At 38.0% G+C, this 19,557-nt stretch overlaps 1 long non-coding RNA gene across 2 annotated transcripts; it reads right to left on the reverse strand.

Annotated features, from left to right (window-relative positions):
• Positions 1-6,416: 6,416 nt before the first annotated feature.
• LOC136335200 (uncharacterized) lies at positions 6,417-19,024 on the reverse strand. 2 transcript variants are annotated; one of them, XR_010731282.1, is made up of 4 exons: positions 18,863-19,024; positions 17,660-17,788; positions 8,970-9,085; positions 6,417-8,829 (listed from the first exon to the last, which is right to left on the reverse strand). It is a non-coding gene; the product is annotated as an uncharacterized lncRNA (long non-coding RNA). The 2 variants fall into 2 exon arrangements; XR_010731281.1 differs by having other exon boundaries at positions 18,841-19,024.
• Positions 19,025-19,557: the final 533 nt, after the last annotated feature.

Here is a 19,557-nt window from a genome sequence, read left to right on the forward strand (position 1 = left end):
GGACATAATTCAAACCAGTGACAGCAAACTATTGTACTTATTGTTTTAGGGGTTTTTTTTCCCTAGTTCCTAATGGCCTATCAACTATAACAGAGTGAAGTTTTTATAGTTGGCTCATTTTTGAAAGCTAGAGACAATAGTTGCTGCTTTATTTAGGTCTCTTAATTATTTAATATCAATGGCAAAAGTTGCATTGGCAAGTTTGATGGGAGATTAGCTCATGTTTGTTTTATAAAAATAGGGCAATCTCGTTAAGGTTTCATAGTAAGGAGACAGTTTCTCTATTCACTGCAACTGCAAGTAGTAAGGCCTAGTCCTGGATGGTCCAGGTTTCCATGGAGACACCACGTTGACTCTTGAGCTACTGCAGCCTCTGGTGGGTAAGATGAGCTACTTGATGGGGTCCCCCTCACTCACTCCTGACAGGCTGCAACTGGCTAGTAACCAGTAGAAATGGCCTTGGAGTACCTTGGGAAGGCTTTCCCAAAAGAAACACAAAACTTCCTGCCGATGGAGTCAAATGACGATGAAGTGATTTTCATTTGAAAACTTAAAAAAAAAAAAAAAAAAAAAAAAAAAAAAAAAAGATGACTTACTTTCTATCACAAACAGATGAAAAGGGAATGAGACATACAGATAAAAATTCCCTATCTGGTTAACCAGTGTCATCCCAATAAATTCAATTTTTTTTTTTTTTTTTTTTTTGCATTTTTCCAAAGCTGGAAACGGGGAGGCAGTCAGACAGACTCCCACATGCGCCCAACCGGGATCCACCCAGCATGCCCACCAGGGGGCGATGCTCTGCCCATCTGGGGTGTTGCTCTGTTGTATCCAGAGCCATTCTAGCGCCTGAGGCAGAGGCCACAGAGCCATCCTCAGCGCCCGGGCCATCTTCACTCCAATGGAGCCTCGGCTGCGGGAAGGGAAGACAGAGACAGAGAGGAAAGAGAGGGGGAGGGGTGGAGAAGCAGATGAGTGCTTCTCCTGTGTGCCCTGGCCGGGAATCGAACCCAGACTCCTGCACGCCAGGCTGACACTCTACCATTGAGCCAACCGGCCAGGGCCCCAATAAATTCAATTTTTAAAAAACATCCTTATTTGGCTCCCTCATAAACTATAGAAATACTGTGATTATAATTGGTCAAAGTGGTGCTATATTCACTTGTACATATGCCTAAGAGTTTAGGTTCTATATATTCTTTTACCTTGAGTGGAGCAATGATAATTCAATATAGCTTGTTTACACAGCCCTGTTTAAAAATATGTCTAATTAAAAATTCCTGGGGCAACAGTAAAAATACATCTCAGAGAAGTGAATGTTTGGGGGTGGCTCTCACACTGTGGGATGTATTTAATTCAGTAGACTCACATCATCAAAAATTTTAAGAAAACTGCCACAACGTGAAGGAATGACTGTGATGATTCAATCGGGGCTTTATAAAGATTAGTCTTGGCAGAGCTTGCCAGGAGTGCTGATTAATTTCAGCGGTAGCCATCAGGTCACAAAGGGAGGGCTTGGGCCAAGGGTGCATGGAACAAGGTGGGGAAGTAGTATCAAGGGAAAAAGAACAGGAAGAGGAATGTTCAAATCCTTTCTCATGGTCCGTCTTTGTTTAGAGATTAAAACTTGGTTGTCTTGACTGCTATCAACTCAACGACTCCAACATATGCAGCCTTCTCAATATGACTTGAAATCCTTCAGTAGATTCCAGGATGGCTGAGAGAAGCGCCCTGAGGAACTCATCCTTTCCTTTACGTCTTAATAATAATAGATGAATTAAGAATAATAAATGTAAATATAATAATAAAGAAGCCCAAATACTTGCTACCTGTGGTTTTTCCAGTGTATATATGTTTCATAAAACCTTCAAATAGGGAAGAAATGTATAATCATCTACTCTTGGACTAAAATAAAAATAGAGCACAAATGGAAGAAATGCACTTATTTATAAAAGAAAAACCTAAGAGTCACTTGGACAACATGATTTATTGCCACCATATACCTCCGGGACAAGTCCAAGGCACTCACATTATCTGCAAGGTTGTTTTTTGACGCCTGGAAGAGAGGAGGTGGCTCTTTCTGTTACCATTGTAGGTGTATTCATCATACATGTTGAAGTTTCTACCAACACATACACAAAAGTCTCTAATTTATGTGGGTTAGTTGTTCCTGGGTTGCTCAGATCACTCTATACTTAAGCCTTTGTCTTGCTGGACATACGGAGAAAAATGTTGTTTGCTTGGAAATACCTGACACTTGGGCATTGCTGTCCACAAGTCACTGGATGGTAGGGAACTTCCCAATCACTTGTTTGCAAAATTGATAGTAAACACCAGCTCTTACTAGAAAGAGAAGAAATTATCTTCCTGATTCATCCCACCTCCCCTTCACCTAGTAAATCTGTGGAGAACAAGAGAACAATGTTGCTGCTCTTCCCTGGGTAGAGAAATTATTGTTGACCCTGAGATTTATACTTAAGATGTTTGAATAAGACCAACACAGAGTGAGTTCTCTCATGTATTCTTATCACTCATGCTACCCCAAAAACCATTTCAGGGTCAATTTTGGAGAAAGAAAATTTGCCAGGAGATGGGGAAGTTTTCCAAGTACTTAAGCAAACTTTATGTTGGAAATAAACTGTTGAGAGAAACCTCACCGATGCCTTTAAAATAAGACCTCTAGAATCAAGAGGCATAAAGCCATTGCCAGACGTTCATGACTCCCCCCTCCCCTACTTAATAAAGGCACCTATGTTTCACCAGAAATAAAATTTTATTAATAACATGTCAAACGTGTTCTAAAATACAGTTACCTTTCTTCTTCCTCTCAGTTTAAAAACAATCCAATAAAAATTTTAAATCATGAACCAAATATTTTTAAATGTTAAAAAGACATATGTTAGGTTATGTAACAGAGACACATTTTTTCCAAATAAATGTTGTAGCACACCATCTGCTTGGTATTTGAGCGCATTCTCACAGAACTAAATTTTTTCTTTCCTCCTTTTGTTAATGGTTTATGACAGATTTACGACACTATAATTCACAATAGCTATACCAACAATTTATGACAGAAGGAGAGCCTGACAAAAATCACTTGGCATGCTCAAATGAGACAATTTTTGTGACACGCTCATTTACACCAATTCTTTACCCCTTACGCAGACACTGACAACTAGAGAAATGGGATGCCCATAGCAAGGACAGGATCCCACGTGGAATAAAGCTCAAGAAAGAGTTCAAAGCAAGACATTGACAATCCAGGTGATCCAGGTGTCGTTTTTCAGCTCAGGTTTACTAAATTCTTCAGGCTATGCAGCCACCTATAAGTCTGAATTTAATATAGAATGATTTTATAAAAAAATTTTCTCAGGTTCGGCCAAGAAAATAAGTGCCAAATTCTTTGCCCTAATGTTATGAAATGGCACTCTGTTATCTGGGCATAATCAAAGGGGGGGGAAATCAGGAAGAGAAATTTACCATGTGTCATTTCTTGACTGACAAGAATAGTACATGGCTACACCCATTTTCTTTTTGTCTCCTTGATGTAGATATATTTTATACGGGAAACAGTCTTCTGTGTACAAAATATTATCATATTTGTGGCTAATTTGAAAAACTGGTTTATAATATTTACTTTTTACCTTGTGTTTCTTTAAAGAAAAAAATCCTATGAAAAACAGACATGAATACATAGTCTTTGAAAATAGTATGAGTATAGGCTTGAGTGTATATTTGGATTCTCAAAGTGATGTAGAGCCTCACTATTCAAAGTATGGTCAGTGGACCAGCAGCACGCACATCACCTAGGAAGTAAGAAATGAAGACTCTTGGGCTCCATCCCAGACATACTCAAAGGAATCTGTATTTTAGAAGTTCTCCTGTGATTTATATGCACAAAAGATTTGAAAAGTGCTGATGTAGAGGAATATTCTTCATCCACCCAACTATAAGTAATCCTTGGTAACAGCTAGAACTACCTTAATGGTGAGATTCTGCCCAAAATGCTCAACCATGAAGGCAACAACTTTTAGACATAGTCCACTCAATTAAGAAACAAAAAACCTAAATTGTATTACAAGATTATCTATAGTATTGAAGTTTGAGAATGAAAAAATGTAAGTTAAAATGCCATATATTACATAAATATTCATATAAATGGTTTGAATTAATCACACAGTCTTCCATTGTTTCCAACCTAAAGTATTTTCTTTAGCAAAATATACACAATGGGTAACTAATACATTGAACTCTAGAAACATGAAGATTACCTTAACAAACAATTACTTAATGACTAAGCACAATAGTTTTACAAAGAATTGTATCAAAAAACTGTGACGAATTCTAGTTTGATACACTCTGGCAACCCTGTCCCAAAGGAGTTCAACCAGCACTGCATATTGTTGCTTTCCTACAAGTATCTTTGAGAAAATCACTATCAATCCTGTGGAGAAGGGGAGAGAGTGAAGAATTAGAACCACAACTTCCACTTACAGCAAAAATGGTTGTTGAGCTGTGCTTCAGAGAGGAAGCCAGTGGTAGAGAAGGAGAATGGCTCCAGTCAGGGTGTTAAGATAGTATGGAGTTCATTTAAACTATTCACTAGCACAAGACAAATGAAAGGATACTGCTCTTTTAAATTTGAACATATTATATACAATTCTCAGGCTGTGATTTCCCAATTCTGCTTCTCTGTCAAGATTCTCTTTGACATTAATATTAACCTGATTTCCCCTGTAAAATAAACAAACAAACAAACAAACATAAAAGCTACAGAAGACAGAGAAGGAATTGGTCTGTAGTTGCATTTATCTCCCCCAAAATCTCTTATGTCTCAGAGATGAGCTAAGGTCTGCCATGCTCTCCATCAGCAGTGGTTTTCCATTATACCTCCTGTATAAATTATGTGGCAAAGCAGAATGCACACTCCTCTAAGATCTGGGTTAGCAGAACTTCCCTTCTCCCTGTGTCTTCTTAGCCACAAATGCCTTTGGAGACAAACGTTTAAGAACCATCCTATAGTTTGGAAAAGAGAAATGCAAGAACTACTCCCAATACTTCTTTAAAATGAAAGCCAAACATTGTCAAGTTCCTCCCGCATCAGAGAACAGCTTAAGCAAAGAATCTACTCACATTCATCTCTGTGTCCTCTGTATGAGTGCCTGGCTCATAGTAGTCAACCAATTAATGGTGGGGCACAGCACTTATTTCCAAGTCTTCAAGCACTAGAGTTTATTAAATCTAGGGGTGTACACTGGAATCTGAGTATGCATTTGAGCTTATCTATGTACACACAGGCCCATCATTCAGTCTTTCCCACAACTTAATTTCTATTTTTCCTTTTTTCATCTACCCAGCAGCTCAGTATCAGGGACGTTTCACAGTAATACCACAGGTCAAACAATACATATAGAATCTAATCTTATGCATTAATGGTAAATGAAGGAAAGGATCAATACATTGTGGATACCAGGTTTTTAGATATATAACAGACAGGAAAGCAAAACTGAGTGTAGTAAGCAAGCAATCTCTCCTCACATGAAACAACTTGCTCTTTCTCTTACTAATCCTGTTCCTTATTTCTCTGCCCTCTTTTTTTTCCCTTTCACATCTCTTTATTTTTCTTCTTCTCTTTTTAAATTTTTTTTTAACTAGGTCTTTAGGCTGTTTGTATATCCACAAGAGTGATCAACATTACCAAAGGCACTGAGATCTCCCATCTTACCTTTCTTACTTTAAGAACAGCTCTTGTCACCAGAGAAAGGATACCCAGCTTCAAACAAGTGGCAACTTGTCTCTCACCTTTTGCCTCTCCCACAATAGAATATGTAGAATGGGGTCAGCAAAGCAGGGTTGTGCAGGATTTCCCCATATATCTGTTTGCCATGGTAAATGACAGCAATCTTATTGGTTAACTCAGAAAGTAACATAGTTAAAATAAAAATTATTGTATTTTTTAAGTCAAGATAACATTAGTTAACTCATCTATGAATTATTTATTGGAAAAGAAATTAGATGCCCTAAAAGATATATTTATTAACTTGTTTTGAGATCAGCACACTTTTTTAATAAAAAAAAAGCATCTTCACAAATACTGCTGGTTTCTAAGACAATTCCTTCTCTACTTATGAATATATAGATCAGAGAGCTGTGTTAATGATGTCACAAAATAAAACAGACTTCACATCCCTTTCTGGTTCACTGACCAAGAAGTCTTGCTTTGTTTAAGATTTCTGACACACAATAAATACTACAACTTCACACTTGATTGGTAATTTTTTTCTTGGTAACATTTTTATCTCCCTCTTTTATATTCCAAAGTATGTGCATTTCTCCCTTCAAACAATTTTAATATGTGATATTTTTGTAAGTTACCTCCATTAGTACTGGTGTGTTTTCTTATAGACACTGTCCTAAACTAAGCCAAATGTTCTTTTCAGTAAAAAAAATTAAACTATTGGAGGGATAGCTCTATTTTTTAATTATATGATAGCATAATAATCTTATCAAATTTGGAGGCTATTCAACTAACTAATGTTCCCATTGTTTAAGAAATCTACACTTTAAAAGAAACACTCTGAGAAATAATATATTTTATAAGCAGTGAAAATAAAGCTTTTAAACATTGTTGCCAAATTTTGCCCTTAAATTAATTTTTAAATAGTTATATTTATTTCGGTTTCAAAACTATCATACCATTCATACCAAACTGTCTTTAAAAATTAATCTCAATTATCATTTTTAGTTTGTTTTAAAGCATTTTTCCTAATTTTGATTGAGCAATTAAATATAAACCTTATACTTTTATCAATTATGTATCTATATTGTCTTCAACAATGCATGCTGATTAGAGTACCAATATTCTTTATACCAAAAAACATCCATGTTAATCACCCCTGTGACTCATTAGAGGGAGAAAGTAGTGAATCAAAACCAAAAACAAAATTCTCTTGAAGAGAAAAAGGCCTTCTTGGTTATAAGATGGCTTTCAACTAAGCAAGATATGGTTGACAAATCACTATATTTAAATTTTCCAAAATATATGGTCACTGAAGTCCTGTAATGTCTTTATTTAAAGCAGTGTCCTTGATTATCATTTTATGTCTAAAGTTCTCTGAAAGCATATTAGTAAGCAAATCATTCCATAACCCTTTACAATGTTCTCTTATGTCCTGTACAATTCTTATTTTAGATTCTTGAGTATCATAGTCTATCCAACACTCATTTTTGGGTCTTTGGTATTTTCTTGAATATACCTTTGGCACCTAGTTTTCCCAATCTGTTTTCTCAGTTAGTGAAAGTTATCTAAATGATATTCTCCATAGGACATAACTCCGGACATTGAAATCAGACATCTCACTCAAACCTCAAAAGAAATGATGAATCACTTCAAACAGTTTCAGAAATCTATTCAACTTGTTAAAGAATTAGCTTTCACTTTGAAAAATATAGGGACTTATCTAAACTTTATCACCAAGGTATTCTGAAACATTTTGTCAAATCATGAATGGTTGACTACTGTACAAAAATCAGTGTAATATTTCGTCCAGGCAGCCTTAAACGCACTTTTAGGTGAAGCAGTAACATCATGTAGAATTTCTGTTGTTCTCCCCAATTCTTGCAGATATTTTTTTTAAGATTATCAACCTGTTAAGAACAAATTTTACCTGCCTAGCCTTTTCCTGAGCTTCACAGCCTATAAAAGAATGACATCATAAATAAAATGTAAGGTTTTAACTAAAACCCCACCACAAATTTTAACTGCCTCTAGAACTTAGGGATAAGCCCATCCGTAAGACTATTCTATTAAAATTCACTTTTAAAGAGAAAAGTCTATCAAGACAAAAATAAGTAAAGTGGAAAATGGATCAGTTGGAGTAGTCTGGTGGCTATACTCAGCAGTTAATTGTAGTATGTCTGCCCCCATCTTGAATTGCCTCTAATGCTTTAAAAAGAATGGCATCAAAAGATTATTTGGCACAATGCTTGAAAGCCAACACTTTTCAGCAAGAACCTGTCCTTGTCCTCATCGACAGAAAATTACTATAAATTTGTTTCACCCTTAATCCTCACGGGCAAGATATTATCAGTTTAATCTGTTAGTTTTTGTTCCTTTCCACTATGAGTGGCAAAATTTGCAAATAGGGGGCTTAAAATGTTTGAATCTGTGTAAGGTGTTGTTGATATAGGGCTTGTCCTACATACTTTGTCTTTAAAAATGTGTTTGGCTTCAAAAGCACTTACTTGCCACTTTATAATAGGTAGACATATTTCCAATTTGACTGGATATTACTAAGGACTGCTGAGTTATAACCAGAGTTCTCTCCAATCAGTTTAGCATGCATCTCATCTTTGATCTCAAGTGCACTTATAAAATAGTGCCTTAGGTTAACATCTTCACTATAAACAGTTCAGGCATTTAGAAACAAAATATCAATGGACTTCACAATTACTTTAATTCATTTTATAAATAAGCAACTGAGAATTTTGCTCCAAGTGGCTGCTAGTGTAGCCCATCCCATAAATGGCATTCTCCGAAGCGTAAGGCACAATATGATACGAATGCAGCTCTTCATAATAGAGAGACTGAGAACAGCATTCCTGTACCATAAACTTCAGCCGTTTTCTTGTATCAGAATAAGCAGTCTTATAACAGGGAGCTTCTTTAAAGTATTCATAGCTCTCCTTCTCCGTTTCTAGGTGGATCTTCCTCAGCAAATTGTTAATTAACACAGACCTTCTCAAGTAGGTTTCTGGGTCTTCAAGAAACTTGAGCTTCTCCAGAGACAGTTTGAGTATGCACGTCCTGTCCTCAGGCAATATCAGGTGCTGGGAAGCAAACACATGGTCAAATCTACTTCTTTAGAAAATTGAAAACCAGAGTTTTGTTTTTTGTGGGGTTTTTTTTTTTTTTTTTGCAATTGACAAGAGGCACAAAAATGAAAGAATAATAACAAGTAAACTCTTACTTTTGGAAGATACCCATGGTAATCTTGATGTAAATCTTCTTCTTCTGCATATTTTCTCTTAAAGTAGGCTACTTTCGACGTTGTTAATGTATATGTTAATACTCTTGCTGGATAAGCTAAACAAAAACACATAATTGGAGAAAAGTCAGATTTTGTGACAAAGAGTCTTTGATAATAAAAGTTCTACTTTGTAAAAAGAAACTGGTGGCCCCAGAAAATAACATTCTCTCTTCATTTACTATGCAAGCAACATGGTGAAGCAGTTGGTGGCAATGGTCCTGTGATAGCAACGTCAGTTTGTAGGCAAAAGACACTCTTCAGACTCAAAATCGATGTTCTAGGTTGCAGAATTATCTTTATGTCCTTAATCATCTGCTCAAAAAAAAAAGTACTTACCAATTCTTTCATGCCACTTAATGTCAAAACATATCTAAATTTGAGGTTGATTCATAAAATGTAATGAAAAAAAATGTTATTTTTATCATTTTTAAGTTACACTGCCTAATTTCCAGAGGTCATTTAATATTTCTGGGTTAATCAAATTGGTGTAAAATCGGATGGTAACCCAATTACACTTTAAAGAAATAATTGTGCATGTCTATAGACAAACCCTATGATACAGTGGTCATAGTATATAACCGTCCTCGTCATGTATGGCTTAACAGAGGTTAATCATCAGCAAATGAAAGATTTAAATAACATTCTTACTAGCAAACTTCACCTTGGTATAACATCTGAATGTGAAAATCTTTGTTCTCTCCTTTAAAATGCTATTTGCTATTAAAGATTCTGACTCACTTAAGGAAGGACCGTGTTCTGAAAGCAGATTTTCAGATAAGAGATGGTTTGGTTTAAAGGGAGTTCCTAGTGTGTACACTAGGTGGTGCTCATATCCCAGAAAAGAAACAAGTTCAACCTTCAAAAGGCGACGAGCTTCCCAGCGAAAGCACTGAATGAATTTAGAATACAAATTGAATCCTGTTCAGCACTCATTCAACGTCAGAGGATCAGACCAGACCAAAAAGAAAAGTTCATATTTAAACACTGTCCATTCTACCTTTAATCCACACCTTCAAATATTTCTAGGTATTGAAATTATTCATTTGATTTACAAAATGCATTGATTAAATAAATTTTGGTTAAGACATTTGATGTTTTCCCATTAACATCTTAAATTTTTACAATCGTAAATATTAAAAATATGTTCTTCAAGAACCTGCCTCTTCATTTTTCCTCCAACTTGATAATATCTCTTCTTGCCGTTTTCATAGCTGAACGGCTTTTCTAAACCAGCAGGGAAAGCTACAGAAATCACACCTAAAGCACTCCAGATGTTCAGTTCCCCACCATGGATTATAAACCTGAGAGAGCCTTACATGAGCGTTAGCATGTTTTGTAAAAACAACAAAAACTAACCACTGGTGTGTCGGACCTAAAAAGAATCAAATGTGTAATGATCACCCACAATCAAAGCAAGGACAATCATTGCTACATATATGTATGTATAAAATCTTTGAATTCAATAAACAAAACTCAGCTTATATGGGGTTTTTACCGAGGGAGAACAAAATTGATTGTATCAAAACAAAAGAAACATTGCTGAACCCAGGTTTCCCATAGGCTGTTTTTTATTTAGTAAATTGCATTTTTAGATGTATTTTAAATGGATTTAATCAGACAATTAGGTGAAGCTTTGGGTTAGTCCGTGATAACAATTAATTACTGTGACTGACTTTAAAAAATTTTTAGTTGATGCCATGGTGGTTCTCAAATGCTAGTGAGTGTCAGAACCATCCAGGGAGCTCCTTAAAACAAAATTGCTGGGTCCCACCCCCAGAGTTTCTAATTCAGTATGTCTAGGGTGGGAACAGAGAATTGACATTTGTAACAAATTTCCAGGTAATACTAACGCTGCAAGTCTGAGGGCCACATTTTTAGAGCCTCTTATCTATGGTAAAACATCAGGCAAGCTTGGTAGTAGCACTACAAAGACAAACTGAAAAACAAAACATCTAGCCAATCAGCTGATTGCCTTATCAGAATGCCAAGCAATTGGCTTGATTGATTTTTGTTGTTGTTGCTATCGCAACATTGGCTATATTGGCTTAGATGCCTTAGCATCAAGAACAAAGCCAGACTGCATTTTAACTAAATAGTGAAGAAAAAATGTCACTTTTCAACATGAATTCCTGGGCTCACATTAAGAAGTATCAATGGCTGTTATTGCATTACAACTGGAGAAGTCACTGGTTGTTGTTCTTTTTGTTTGTTTGTTTGTTTTTAAATAAAGTCTAACAAATGACTACAGTGTAGCAAAGGATGAAGAAAGACTTAGAAATGAGAAGAGTGACTTGACTACAAGCAAAACATTATATATATGTATATATCTTCAAATGTCTCCTCACTTTATTTTCCAAAGCAATGCAATGTCTACAGCATTTACGACCAATTAAAAACTTTTGAATGAATGATACAAAATGGCAGCTTGGAGAACCAAATGTCAAATAAAGCTCTGGAGAAGATATTTTTATTTAAGAAATCAAGGCCAAAAATATATATATATATCCCAGATGCCTCCAAGGTTCATAAAGAGTCTGTCTGGCTGTACTCAAGCAGTCAGGCTAAGTTTATGAATGTATCAGACCTTGAAAATACAGAGCAAATTCTCAGAGGACTAGATTTGTGTCTCAGCTCCATGGGTAACACACTTAGCCACTTAGTTTATTGCTCTTAAAAAAAAACACCCCCCTGGGTTGTTGAAATGCTGAAAAGCTTTCACAGCTGGTATCAGTTGGACAATTACCTCCTTGCAGGCTGTTAAGCTATTTGCAATGTTTTCAGCATCAAATTTTGGAGGACGCTTTTAGCCACTCTGAGGCTAAGCTATATATATGGCAAACCTAAGTTCCTACATCTGTTTTCTTGACTGAAGTAGAACTCAAAAATTCAGACCTGGAAACTATTATTGGTCACCTGGGTCAGCCTCCAAAGTTTATAGATGAGGAAACTACAGCCCAGATGGGCTCAATGACTTACAGTCTGGTATGTGCTATGAGTGTGGGTTTTGAAGTCAGATGGAAGTGGGTTTGAATTCCAGCTGTGCTGCTTCTTAGTTCTGTGACCTTGAGAAAATTACAACTCTCTACCAATCTCATTTGTAAAGTGGGAATAGAAATAATACTGGCTCATAGGACCACTGAAATAATTCATGGCAAGTGGCTGGCACCAGGCCTAGCATATAGTAAGTACTCAATAAATCCTAGCTCTTATTAGTGCCAACGGAACAGATCTATCACACGGAAGCAAATCTCAGCCTGGTTTCCTAGCTCTGACTCGAAGACTCTTTCCATCACCCTGCCTCCCAAAGATTCGAGATTATAATTAGAGAGTTAAAAGACTGCAAAGGAACATTTCAAACAGTCACATTTTAAAATGTAGTACAGGTATTATAAAGGCTCCCAGCAAACATTTCTGGATTTATAAGCCACTGGTCATACATTTTGGGTGACGGAAATATTTTTCAAACATCCAGACAGTCATTTAGAAAGTAAAAGTTATCCAGATATCCAAAGAAGTTTGCCTGTTATAACCCAGTAAACATGTGTAAATCTGTGTATATCGGCCTCATGCAACTAAAAAGGCGAACTCAACCCCGCCTGTAATTCAAGTAAAGCTGATAAAATAGACAAGAAAAAGTACAATGACTTTGTTTTCCTGCAGTGTCTTGAGCTCTGAGAAAAGCATATAAATTACAAAACTGAATTGGACTGAGCCTAAATTTATCTCTGAAGGTAAAACTGCTAATGTTGGCTTTTATATTCAAATTGTTTTTAATGCTATAACCTCTGGGCCCATAAAATCTCTCTGCCAGGCTCAATGTAGTTCATAGGGTAAAACTTCAACAAGCAACAAATGAAGAGTCACAGAACAGAATGACCACCCCTGTCGATAGAGTTCTAGCCATACAATTTATACATATTTCTTTAAATAAATATTTCAAATGTAATTACAAACGATTGCTCCAATGCTCTTTCTTAGAGTTCTGTTTCTGCCTCTAGACAACGGAAACCCTATTATTGCACAACTGATTTCATTTGCTGCGTGGCCCAGGGCAGTACATTAAGGAAAGATCATCAGCAAATTAATTTACAAACACTTTGAGAGAACAGACAATAATAAAAGAACGGCTCCTGTCATCATAACCCATTCTTCATCCAAGAACGTGAAAGTGTAAGATGCACTGGAAAACTGATGAATTTCATCTATCTGAATTTTGGTAAGGTTTTCATTTTCATTCCATCTATACATGATAAAGCCAGCATTGAGACCATTCTGTTTGATGTATGCATCTGTAGCCAGACCGTGCAGAGGATACGGTGGGTTTCTAGACTCAGATCAACAACTGACTTATGTAGTAGATAACTCACGGGCCTCGGCTTCCAGTCTCTCATTGATTTCCCTTTGTATGGTGTTAGTCTGGCATGGGCCTTAAAAAGTACATGTCTCTGCCTATCTAAATAATGCTGTGCTGGTGACAAAGCTACTGGACATCTTTCTTTAAGGGCATGGCCACTTTTGTTTAGAGAAAGCTATCCCATCTAGCACTGTTAGCCACATTCTATAATCTTGCTGCATGGCTTAAAACAATACCTCAGCATGACTTTCTAGTGCTGTCCCACAGCACTAGTTCAAATCCCAGTGCTACAATTTATTTGCCTAGTGACTTTGGGCAAAGGACTAACCTTAAAGAACCTGAGTTTTCCCTTCAATGAAATAAACTCATTGAGTTGTAGGCAAATTAAATGAGATGATGTTTTAAAAGCACATACTCAGTGCCTGTCGCATATTCACGTATTTTCTGCTCAATAAATGTTAAGTGTTGTTATGATGGTGACCTCATTTTTGAAATCGTACATGTATCCTACTCAGCAGTACAGTTACCTGTGGGACATTTTTTCCTCCCTTTCGTATGAACCCAGGGTTGCATGAAACACTCACTGGTATATTTCAGAAGGTGGACAGGCACACCATCCAAGGCTGTAATGCTGTGCCCTCTGTAGGCCTTTAGCAATATTTCATCAATCTTTTCCCTCATAAGCTTTTGCTGGGCACCTTTCTGGGAACTATGTTCTATGGGAGAAGAACTCAGTGCCAGTGTTGAGCTCTGAAGCAATGGAACAATCTGTTTCTTCAAATTTATCATCTACCCCAAGCACAAGATCGACTCTACTGACAGTTTCAAATTACCAACATGTGGCAGCTCCTGGAAAACTTTCTCAGGAACTTTCATTGGGATACTGACAGCCAGTGAGTTAGGAGGATTTCTCAAGGTCCAGCAGTATTTGGGATAGCTCCAGTTACCGGCACAGAATATTAAATAAAACACTACCAATTCCACAAGTGGACCTAGTTTCACTGGTGATGGCCTTGGAACCAAAAAGAGTATCATTAAATGGGATATGACCAGCCATATAGCCATGATGCTGCACCAAAGCCTAACTTCTGCCATGATCTGGCCCTGGTAATGATAGATACCAAATGCCGTGGGTTTTGTGGGTAAACTTTGTGATTTCACCACCCCTCAGAAGAGCATTCCTTGTTCTGAAGATGATGCTCCCTTTCACTTTGGAAGGTGGAAGAAAGAAAATTAGCAAAGTAATCACATAGCTATATATAGGTTCCAAGAAATATCTTACCAATAATATCTGGGAGGATGCTATCATTGCCAGAGATACCCAGATCTGTTGCTCAGAGAGGAGAGCTGTAATACCTAATACACAGACACGAGTGGTCTTTTGAAAAGTACCTGATCTCTGACCGCCTTCATTGTGTCCCACTTCGATACCACCATCAGGTTTGGGTACATCACCAAAAACACTTAGCCAGGTACCCCCAAAGGTTTGTAGAAAAACAGAAATATAACTACTCATTAACAATTTTACTCAACAAATTCTCAAATATGTGAGAATTTGCTCTGGAGTTGGCTGATTCTCTGCCCTTACTCAAATGGTGCCTGATTTGCGTCACCACCTAGAGTTGCTCTAGTGGCAAAATGATCTTTATTTACAAAGTTGCCGTCTTCTAAAGAGCTAAAGGTGTTTCACTGAAATGCATTGTGTTCAAGCTCAAGCTCTTCACCTAAGTTAATAACAGTTAGTCTATCTCCCACGTTACATGGAGACGGAGAGAGCCACAAAGGGGTAAAACAAGCAGTACATGGGGACAGAATTGAAACTAGGCTCCTGAGTCCTGATTCTCTTTGCAATATCCCCCAACTTTTATTGATATTTCTAATCCATGTTCCTTTTTGATATGCATTTAAAAAATAACATGTACCTTTCTATACCACAGTAGAGAAGTTATAGTTTCAAACCTGTCCCTCCTCCCCTTCTACGCTTCACTGATATCTAGAAGACACTTGGTTCTCTGCCTACCAAGAAGACTGTTACACTTTACATTCTGTAATTTAGAATATAAACAAAGTTTCTAATTATAAAGCTATATTACCAAATGGAACATAACACTAGGCAACCCTTAGTGCTTTTCATTAATATCTTCCTACAACCCCACTGAGAATTATTGCAGTAAACTAGATGGCTCTGTTACTAGCCTGTTTGTATAAATGTATTCAGAAGAAAAAAAATTGTGTTAGACTAAAAAAAAAAAAAAAGGATGCATTGAAGGAATGTATTGATGCTATTTAGACAGACAACTTACCGAAAATAAGATGTGGGGTTGGAGAGCTTGACAAGACTTAGCTTCTCCTAACCCTGAACATGGACTTCTTCCTCAGTGTTAGTGCTGAATGATTATGGTCAATTCACTCCTCTCCTTCTGAAATTATTTTAATTGTAGCTTCTACTGGGTTTCTAAAGCATACTGCTTTGGCAAATGGAGTGCTATGAACTGGCCGTGCCTCAGCTTCAGAGCTATTGTTGGGAAGTCAGTGTTTTGACAGCTAGAGCCAGCTGGCATGAGCTCTCGGTGGAGAGCCAGATGTGGAGGCCAGATGCCTCAGCATCTTCATCAAACCTTTCAACTTTTCTCCACATTTCAAAGCATCTTCTTAATCTCATGAAAGTAACATGACATAAAACTGAACATGGAATGTCTATACACACTTAAAAACTTCAAACTAGAGTTGGAAAAATTGAAATTCGGACTTGGTTTCAGTTTTAACCTGACTGATCTCAGCTTTACCCCAGCCTTATAGACTAAAGTTCACACCCTCTTTTTATAAACCCATGATATGCTCAACTACAGCTGCTAATCCCATTGACGAGAGTGCCTGCATCCTTCACTTCAAATTGGTGGAAATTTTTTTTCAGACTCTAAATTAGAATCCACCAATGTCTCTAGGATTAAATGCTCATATTATAATTACATTACTGAACTTATTTTTATTTGTTTAAAGCTAAATTCCATGATAACGTTTTCCGGTGAATGATTTTAAGGAGATCTGTTCATCAAAAGTACACAGTATATATTTTGCATATTATACATTCATGCTGAAACCAAAATGAAAATTGAAGGACCTGTGTCTCTTGACCTTTCTGATTATGACAGTGGTCTTCATGAAAGGGCAGACTCAGTCACGTAATTAAAGGGCACTGAATAATTTTAAATTTCTATGCATATTACACAAAAAAAGGATGTGTATAAATTACAAAAACAGAAGACATATACATGAACCATTACTTGCGGCTGCTTTACAAACTTTCCTTAGATTGACAGCATGACTAGATCTCTAGATGGATCTCAAGGCAGGTGGCAGTAAATCTTTTTGGTCTCCTTGGATTTTTTTCTCATTATAAAATATAGTAATTATGACGGAGGAAGAAAAAAAGGGTAGGCAGTGCTAAATGCTCATTGAAAGCCACATTTTTGATGGTTCAAATGGTCAACTTTAATGCTTAAAATCATTAAACCACAGTTATTTCAATGACTATGGAGATGAGTACTTTTAAAGTCTCATGACATTCATAAACACTAGACTAACATAGCTAATATAATACCGTATACCAACTATATTTAAATATAAGACATGATGCCACAACTAGAACAGAACACGTTTTCAAATAGGTTTCTGAATAAAATTGTTCTATTATTTTATTTTTAAAAAGGGAAGTCAGGAAAGAGAACAAACGCAGCGTGGTATATTTTCATGAATTTGATTGTAATTTGCGAGGCTGGTTACCTACAGGAAGTGCACATGGATAGCTCAGTACATGTGAAAGTTACACAACGCTGGAGGGCTGAGCACTCATTAAAAGACTGTATTCAGGCTTGAAAACTGAGTTTAAATGCTTAACACTGACGGGTTTGTATCAACATGACCTTAATGCAAATTAAATTTAAAACATCACCACAATCTCTTTTTGCAACTTAGAGAGTTCTCTTCATTTCCTTCATTCAGACATGCACCAGTGTGCTGATAGGGCTTCCGCTTGACATGTTCCCTGAGCCAGGCTACCACCTAATTTGGCCCCCCTATTCACATGGGTCCAAGAGAGGAAGATCTGCCAGCCCACAAATGTCCTTTCTGCAGAAAACCGCTATTGACTTCTACCCAGCAACCATCTATATAAACAAGCCCTTTTATTGATCTTGTAAGTTATGATAATGCTACATTAGCATTTATTTCTCTGGATACATATTTAAACAGTAATTTCTTTAAACCTAGTGATTACCTGGTAAGGCTGAATCAATCTGAAAAGTGTATTTCTAGGACAGCTTCAGAAAATCTGGTGAGAGTTCCCCTTTGCACAGTGAGCATTTCTCACAGCCTCCGGCTCATGAATGAACGGTCACCTGAGATTCTGAAACAAGGAGACAGACACAGATAACATGGGAAGAGTCAGCACTGCACTGACTTGAACTGGTTATCAAGTAAGAAAGACAGTAAGATGTTTGAGGTGGCATTGAGCTGGACCGGAGAAATACATAGAAAAGCCTTTGAACACTTCATTGATTTAATCTTCAAACATTTTATTTCAAACATGAAGAATCTTAACTAGCCTAAGAAATCTGGAAATGACTGGATAACTGTTCTTACCAGTTAGTTACCGGGAGATTATCAATAGGTTAGTACTTTTTAAAAATCAGAGTCAGAGATACATACTTTGTTTTTAAATGCCAGGTTTTGTATCATTTCCGAAAATACTCTCTCTCAAGAACAATTCAACAGTTCACTCAAAACACACTAACTCAATCATCCTCTGGAATATGCACTATTTCTCACAAGATTTGAAATAGCCAAATGGTACTTTTCTTTAAAGGGCCATGTTTAACTGCACCTTTTCTACATGGATGTAGGCTTACAGATCTCATCATCTTCTAAATTTAGAGAGATGAGCTTTCTAAAGGAAGATAGGCAGCCAATGAGGAGGATCCCATCAAAAGAGAGGTGAGTTACTATGGTTACTTTTCAGGAGGTTGAGTAACAGTGAAGGGCTGCTCTCGGCCAAATGGACCCTTCCCAGAGCGGGACCTAAAAAGATGTTCCTTTCTATACGTGTTGATTCATTAGTCGAGACTACACTATGGCATTTTAGCCTTAACCACAGCCTTTCTATGGGTGATTGCTGCTTCCAGCTCTCCTAACGCGAATAGGCAGCGAAGTCAAAGGAAAAACAAGGACTGAAAACTTCCGAACACAAACCTAACACCGACAGGCAGAAAAATCCTCAAGAACCAATTCCAAGATTTTTTTAAAAATCAAGTCAAGCTATTTGGGGCCACCAACTGACTACTTTTCAATGGCTGGGGGCTGGGGTGGGATCTCGAAACACGTTCCTAGCCTCACCCCCAATGAAAGGAGTCCTTTCTGAGCCTCAAAGGAAGGCACCTGGCTAGAGGAGTCCACACCTACCTTGCGAGCTAGGTCCACTCACCAGGAGATGGGCGCGTGCACTTGTTTCGTAAAGGCGCGGGGTTTGGTGCTCCCTCCTGCTTTTTGCAGCGCTGTCACTCTTCAGACGGGCGCTGACAGCGACAGTGGCGGGTGGCGGCAGCGCGACAGTGGCAGCAGCAGCAACTGCAGCTCAGCCGGCAGCCCTGGCTCCTGCAGGTTGGTCTCTCCAGTCTCTGAAGCGCCTCTCGCTCTGGTTCAGAACGCGAGGAGGGCGTGCAGCTGTTCTCCGCTCGCATTGGACCAGAGGGAGCAGATGTTACCCGGTTGCTAGGAGCGTTGCTAGGAGGCGATGACGCCCCTCCAACAGCTCAGGAGCAACTTTCCCTAGGTCGGGTGCACTGGCAGAGGCTGCTAGGAGCAAGGTTTGAACACAGGGACGAAAAGTGGAAGGACTGCAACAAAGAGTCCCAAACAGGAAGGGTCCTGTCGTCACTTAAGTTGGGTCCAGGAGAGCGGGCCAGGGGACCCGGGGTGGGTGAATGCCGCAGCTCCCTGTGCCAGGCTTCTTCTGGCTGGGCTCCCCGCAGGCCTAGGCAGGTGATGGTGGGGGGGGGGGGTGCCTGCACCGTCCAGGGCAGGGTCATTTTCTGTAGGCCCAGAGCTGAGTGTCCTCTGTGGGGGTCAGGTTTGGGGAACAGAGTGGGACAGCACTTTCAGCGGTGGAGAAAAGAGCAG

Source organism: Saccopteryx bilineata, chromosome 4 (assembly GCF_036850765.1).
Source record: "Saccopteryx bilineata isolate mSacBil1 chromosome 4, mSacBil1_pri_phased_curated, whole genome shotgun sequence".
Taxonomy (NCBI): Eukaryota; Metazoa; Chordata; class Mammalia; order Chiroptera; family Emballonuridae; genus Saccopteryx; species Saccopteryx bilineata.